This window comes from Grampus griseus, assembly GCF_964374135.1.
Source record: "Grampus griseus genome assembly, chromosome: 2".
In the NCBI taxonomy this organism is placed as follows: domain Eukaryota; kingdom Metazoa; phylum Chordata; class Mammalia; order Artiodactyla; family Delphinidae; genus Grampus; species Grampus griseus.
Genome location: NC_139018.1, coordinates 148,414,013 through 148,421,341, shown reverse-complemented (window position 1 = coordinate 148,421,341; position 7,329 = coordinate 148,414,013).

The window sequence follows — 7,329 nt, the reverse complement described above, 5'->3', positions numbered from 1 at the left end:
TGTTGAAGGTTAGGTGGGGAGAGATGGGGGTGGAGGAAGGATGTGAGTGAAGGAACAGGGGAATGAGTGTATCCGGGGCTTCAGTCAAAAGCTTCTGCATCCCATCCGCAGGCGGCCAGCACTGCCTGGGGTGAATGTGCGATCTTCTGCAAGTTGCTTCTCTTCCTTAGTCTCCGCTTCCTGAAAAGGGCAGTGATCGCTCACCCCTCCCTCCAGCAACCGTGTGTTCTATTAACAGAACCTTAGGAAAGGCAATATTTTTCTGGCCTCGGGGCTTTTCAATAGCACCCCCTCTTTTGGGGTGCTCCTTGCCCCCATTCCCTCCTTGGTAAGGATCCGTGAGGTCCCTGAAAGGTTGCCTTGCTGAGCGTGTGGTACGGTCTTCACTGAAAACGCAGAAGGAAGGGCTGCATCTGCCCTGGTCCAGCGACAGCCCCACCTCAGAGCGCAGTGTCAGGCACTCAAGAGGCATTAAAATGGGGTAGCTAAATAAGACAGTTTGCAGATTAAAGAAAGTGATTCTCATTGTTCATGGCGGTTATGTTCTATAAATTCGTCGTGAACCCTGAATTAGTGAATATTGAGCCCCTGCTTGTAGGGGAAATACAGGGTTAGGTTTCTGCAAGCTTCTGGTCACATTTTACTCAACCGATCAACACCTAACTTTGTTTTCTGTGTATTTCTGTTTAAAGATAGTTTATTCAATGTGTATTGTTGATCTATTAACATTGAACTCACTGCCAACAGCGTTGTCATTCATGCCTGAAAAAAACTTAGCAAATGGGTGTTTTCTCCATGTAAGCCTTCTTGAGCTTAGGAACAGTGGACAGCACTTCAGCACTAGGCTGGAGCCACTTTAACAGGAAAATCACCAACAAAAAGCATGAAAATGCAAAAAAGACCTTTACTTGTCATCTGAAACAAGAAGGCAGAGCATTGCCCTGTGGACCGTCAGCTGGGAACATCTGTGATGGGCGACTCAAACTTTGTTGGCTGTGCACATATCCAAGAACAGCCTCCACAGAAGCCCGCCGGTGTTGATTTAGGGATAATGAATACATTTTACCCAGTGGGTGGATTCACAAATAGGAAAACTAAGAGTAATGAGGCTAAACATAAATGTTACATTTAAAAATTTTAGCATATGGATCAATAAAGAAATGCTAGTATTATTGTATTATCATTGGAAGATAATACTAGTTCCCAGGGAGGGTGCAGTGAGGTGGAGAAAAGAACCTCTTCCCGCTGAAACAGGTAGCTTATTAGACAGCTCGTGCTCTTTCACAGACTTCATAAGAATCTGGGGATGCGTATTGGGGTTTGGAAATAATTCATGCAGGGTTTCCAATAATCATGTTACATCCTTCACCTTAGTCAAGAAAAGCAGGCAAACTAAAAAAACACTGTTTTTCATGAACTATTTCTTTTAATTTTTCATAACATTTAAAACTGTGTATAAGATACAAAACTTGCTTATAGATTATCTGACAAGGACCTATATGGTCCAATGCACAGGAATCACTATGCAACTTGAACATATTTCATCATGCTAATTTGTTGGTCAGTGTTTAATAGCAAAATGCTCCAACATCTCATGATGTTGACTGTACATTGATAAGCAAACCCTACAGCTTCTAAACATATGAAAACTTCCTTTATTATTGGACTCTTCACCCTGAACCAAAACAGAATTAATCAAAATGTATGGCTATAGCAGAACAACCAATTATCTTTGACATTTGTAAAATTTAAAACCATTTTGGCATAAAATTTTTGTTTTTCTCTGGGTATGACTGGTCACCAATGCAGCCAAGAAACTGCTGTAAAAAGGAGATGATTATTTCAGCAGGTCTTATATTCCATCATCAGCATTATTATATTTGAAGACATACGGTAGGTTTCTCTTCATAGCTTAGATTTCAGGCTGTATTTACCACCTCGAGGAACATGAATTCCAACACTTACTATCGTTAAGTTATGGACTTCTACTTACTTTCCTCTGAATTTTCAGATTTCCTTTGGGCTGAGCAGTAAACTCGGAGGCCTCTCTTCAGGCATCATGTCCATAGCATCTTGAATGAAGCAGGGAGAGGGGACGCAAATCAGAAATCAGAGAATGAAGGGCAGCTGTGGTTTATGGCAAACTGGAGAGCACAGGGCCCCATTTGGAAGGCAATCAAGTTCAAGGTTCTCGAACACCATGAACCACCCTGACAAGATGCTGGTGACGGGCTCTGACACTGTGTGTTCTCCGATTCCCAACAGAAGAAGGCACTTTCCTCCCTACAACCTCCCCACTGCCCAAGCCACAGGAAAGACAAGGAGAAGATAAAGAAAAATCTGGGGAAAGAACCTAAGTCACAAAGCAACGCTTCTGTCCAGTTAGGTGGATGTCCATCCTGCTGCCATTATCCACTGCCCCTTCCTGTGATAGGATCATGCTTCTCATCTCATTGACTTCAGGCTTGGCCATGTTATTTGCTCTGGCCACAGGAGGAGACTGGACGTGAGGGATGTCACATCTAGACCAGGCTTTGAAAGCTGTTGGTTCATGGTTCTGCCATTGTTCTTTTCCCTCTACCATGAGCACAGCCATGTCCTTGACTGGAGAAGGGAGAAGACCTTCTGGAGAAGACTCACATCAAGAAGGGACCCTTATTATTGTAAGCTCTTTAGATTCGGGACTTTGTTGCTGCAGTATAACCTACAAAAGATGACAAACACAGTGGCTTGTCAGCTTGGGCCAAGTGTTTGCTCTTCAACTCCTCATCAATTCTGGGAAGCTTCCACTGGGGTGCGTTAGAGCCAGGAAAATAGGAGGCGAGTAGAAAAAGATTCCTAAAGATAAAATGAGTACCACAGAGAGAGTTTTGATGCAGGAGGTCATGACTGTGTTCACAACAGCCAGCCATTCCTTCACTGAAATGTTTTCCATGGCTTCTGTGCAAAATGAAATTCAAAATCTTTATCCTCCTATTAAAAGCCTTTCAGTGACTCTTTTCAGTTTGTCTAGCCATATCTCCTACTATTTCTTATATTCTGTGTAAGCCAGAATGATTTCCTCAGAATCCCTGGGGGAAAAAAAAAAGTCGAGACCATCCCTGTCCCTTTCTGCCTGAAATATCTCTCCAGTCTTCAAATCCATAAATCTGCAATGCCAAGGAAAGCCATTTTTCTACAGCAAGATTATTATGTGCTCGATGATGTGTACTGGATTAATAAGAACTCACCTACTAAATGAAGATTTCTCAGACTGCTAGCATGATGTCTGTTCTTAAACCATAATCTCCTCTTGTTTATGTCAGAACTCCCAGAACTTACTTTAAGGTTACTGTGAGTTATTAGTTAGTTAGCTTTCATATCTCAGCATCTTACCCTCTTGCACACTAGACTAAGCAGCTTCCATTGAGCGATCATGACGCACACATCCCACGAAACATCTTGTGGTGCCTTATCTATAGCAGGCGCTCCGGGATCCTTGACTGACTGTCCTTCTGTCCATCACTAATCCAGATTTACACGATTGATAACTCATTCTTGGTAACTGAAAGCTCTCAGAAACCTCTCTCACCTTTCTGGCCCACAGGGAACCTTCTCTCTCTCTTACTTTAAATAAGAATTAATATGTGCATGTGTTTTCTCCTTCGGGAATGCGGCTGCCCAAGATTAGATATACCCATCAAATTAGTGAACTCTACCCATTCCTTTTGACTCAGTAGATTATACCAGAGAATGAAATAAGACACAATCTTCTCTGACACTTTGGGTTTTAGATCCAGCATGTCAGAATTTTCAATTTCCTTTTACTAAACCAGGCACAATAGTTATTATTATGCTCTTCAAATTTATCCTCTAAACACTATGGCATTACATCCATTCATTGATGTGGGCTTTTTTTTTTTTTTTTTTTAACTATTCCCTTAGCAATAAAACTTGTTTTTTAAACTCTCAGGTCTAATTCTTTGGCACTTTTTTCTCAGCTCTTTTCTGAGATCTCAACATCTGGGCACTTAGCCACCAAAACTGCTGTCGTACAGAAGCCTCTGTAGAGAAGGAATCTTCACAAGATGTTTTATCTGTGAATCTTGTTCCCCTTTATTAAATCCTTGGGAATAGATTCCCCTCAAATATTCTCGCTTCACTAAAAACTCCTATTCTTTATAAAAATCATTCTAAGGCAGAGCAAGAGTGTTTCTGACGACTTCGATGCTCTATGACCACAGAAAAGACAGGAGGAGGGCTTCCTCTTCTGAGCCGGGACCTGGGCTGCTCTGCAGTGCCCCCCGGTGGCTGCTCGGGGAGACTCGGCTTCGTGTCCCAGTGTCCTGGAGGCTCAGGTTGCTGGTGTTTCTGTGTGTGTCTGAGTGTGTGCATGTGCCTATCTACGTGTGAATGAGTTGGAGAGAACAGATAGACAGATTTTATGATGAGTTACATTAACCCGAAAATGTGGCTCTTTGAAAATTGACTCCTACTTCTCAGAACCCAGTAACAGAAAACAGGCAACATTTGGGACATAGGCTCAGACGATCATGAACATTTAGCGTTGAAAATCGTCAGCAAACTGAGGCGCCTTGAGGGGTGAGCTGTGCTGGGGGACACTGCAGGTGTTACTCCAAGGACACAGAAGAGGAAGTGTGTCTTGGCCGTGAGGACACATTAGTTATGAAGCACAGGGAAGCAGCTAGCTCATCCCATGCACGTGATAGGTAACTGCAAATGGGCCCTTTTTGTTTCCTCTCTCTTCCTTTGTCTCCTCATGTTGTTTTCGGCTGTGTTTGTTTTATTGTGTTGTGCCCTTCTTCCTTGAAACGCTGCCGTCTGACTCAAACCCGAAGGCTGCAGCATCCTTAAATGCAGGCCAACCTCTGGAGGAGCAGGGTGATTAACCCCCTGTGCACTGGGAGACTGACGTGAGGGAGAAGAGAGGGCAACAGAAGCAGAGATCAGAGGAATTCTGGCTTCTTCGCTGCTTGCTCGAGGCTCCAACAAAGTCTGTGTTTCAGAGATAAAAGACGCATTCCTCTCCCTCTTCCACGAATATGGAGATGGCATATACTGAGGGTCATTACAACCTCTGTACAGCCACCCGGCAGTTGTTCGGTGCTGGTGGAAGCCCTTTCCTCACATCCCAGGCCATCTGGTAACAGGATAACCATGTTTGACCCCGCAGCTCGCCCTGGCTCCACACAGGCAAGCAGGCCTTGAATTATCGCTCTCCTGCAGCATAATGAGGCCATCGTCGTGACCCTGTGCTCTGGAAGTACGAGGGAGGTGTAATTGTCCCTGCTTCTCGCCCGTGGATTATACTTGGCAGACATCAGCATCAGCAGCGTGGCCTCTGCCTCGAACTCCACAAGGGAATCTCTCTCCTCCAGCTCCACTGATGAAATGTTAAAAGAGTGTCCATGCGGGCCAGGCGTTGGTGACATGGAAAAGAAAATCATCTTTACACTGTGACTTTGTTTTTAGCTGAGGTGACTAGCCCTGCACACCCTCTGCTGACCAAGAGACCCACTTAAAATACCAAAAAATTATTTCTCTTTTGTAAAAGAGCTTTATTCCTGCCAACTTACCTTGTGATTCATTTCATGAGACACAGATGATGCAAGAATCCCAAAAAAGCCTTACCTAACTGTCCCTGGGGTGTGAAAATTGGAAAGTGTATTTGAACATCTTCACTTTAACACATGTGAACACACACATGAAGTGCAGCTTTGATGGGATCATTCTTTATTACAGCTCTGATGGCTGATAGACACAAAATCCTTGTGCAATGAGATATCTCTAGCCAAGAAAAACAACAACAAAAATAGAAAAGAAAACCAAAAGTTTACATACCTCAAGTAAACACTTAGGAAGCCCAGAGCAAAATTTACAGATATCATTTCCTTAAGTTTGAAGATGTGAATTAATGTTAAACATGGAGAGATTTGAAAGTTTTCTTTCATACATTTTTCCCACTTTTACCAAAAAAAATTTAAAGACAGAGTAGGTAAAAATAAAAACATCACATAAATGTGAAATAAACCACTGGGGAATTGAACATTTGGATGTTAATTGAGCTTTAAAAGTAAGCCAGATCCTATTACATGTGCAAGTTGTGAAAATTTCTGTCTTGAGTTTTGGGAAAACTATTTAGACTAATGTGCTTACTAGCCATACCCATGTATAGTTGGAACCAAATCCTATGGGAGCTTTTCCACAAACTGTAGAAATTGTCATATATAATAGTATTGGTTGGAAGCATCTGGTTTTTGTAGAGAGGTGGATTTACTGTTTTTCCTCACTGCCATTTTTAGACAGCTGCCTCCTCTCCTAGCTCTCTGGGATGTCATGTCAAGAAGGATTGTGGCTGTCACATCCTGAACCTTCCCATAAGAAAAAGGCTCCAGTGCGTTTGAAAGCACAGCCGAGGGGGTGGGAGTTCAATGACCTGCTCAGTGGCCACAGCGTTTCTCTTAACCATCTGTGTCCCAGTAGTAACCTGATGACATCATCTGTCCTCAGGGTCTCTCTTAGTAGACACTTAAGTAAATACACAGTGTTTTCCTCTTTCATGTCAATAATTTAAGCATGCTCCCCACACACAAATGTTTCAAGGCTGGTAGTAAAGAGAATCGTGTGCTGAAGGATTTTCATCTTTGGGTGCCTGATGCTTTCAGAGCTCCCCTTCCACTTAATACGTTCTTAATACGTTCATTATTTGCCTTCGTTACTGAACATGACTTAAAGGTAAAGACCAGTTAAGTCAAGTTTATATAGAGTATCCAGTGATTAAGAGAGTGTCTATCCCTTAAAATTTACTAAATGCATACCGGTGAATGAATAACCATCATGGTGACAGTACATGGTGTGGGGCAGGGGTCCTCACTTTCCCCGTAGATGGTGTAGGGCAGAGGTCCTCAAACTTGGCTAGACATTCACTCACTTGTGGAGCCTTAAAGATACTAATCCTTGACTCTACCTTTAGAAATCCAATTCCTGTCTTATGTGGAGACTTTAACATCTGTTTTTTATTTAACACTGTAGTAAGTAACCAAGGTTAAGAATCGCTGTGTGAATACGGATCTGACTGTGTAGTGACCTCAGGAACTTTTCTGAAAGTTGCTTTCAATTTTTATAAATCTTTGATACCGATTTGTTTTTTCTTTTTTCCCGTTTTCTGTGGTTTCCAATTGTTAAGTACTGAAAATTATTGTATCTGACTGAATGCTCTTGGGGTTAGAGCTCCCGTTAAACTTTACTAGTTTAGGGTTCTGTGGAAAATGCTATTCCTGGGTGGCTAGTGTCACCTACCAGCAGTCAAGATAATTAGTGTTACCTAAT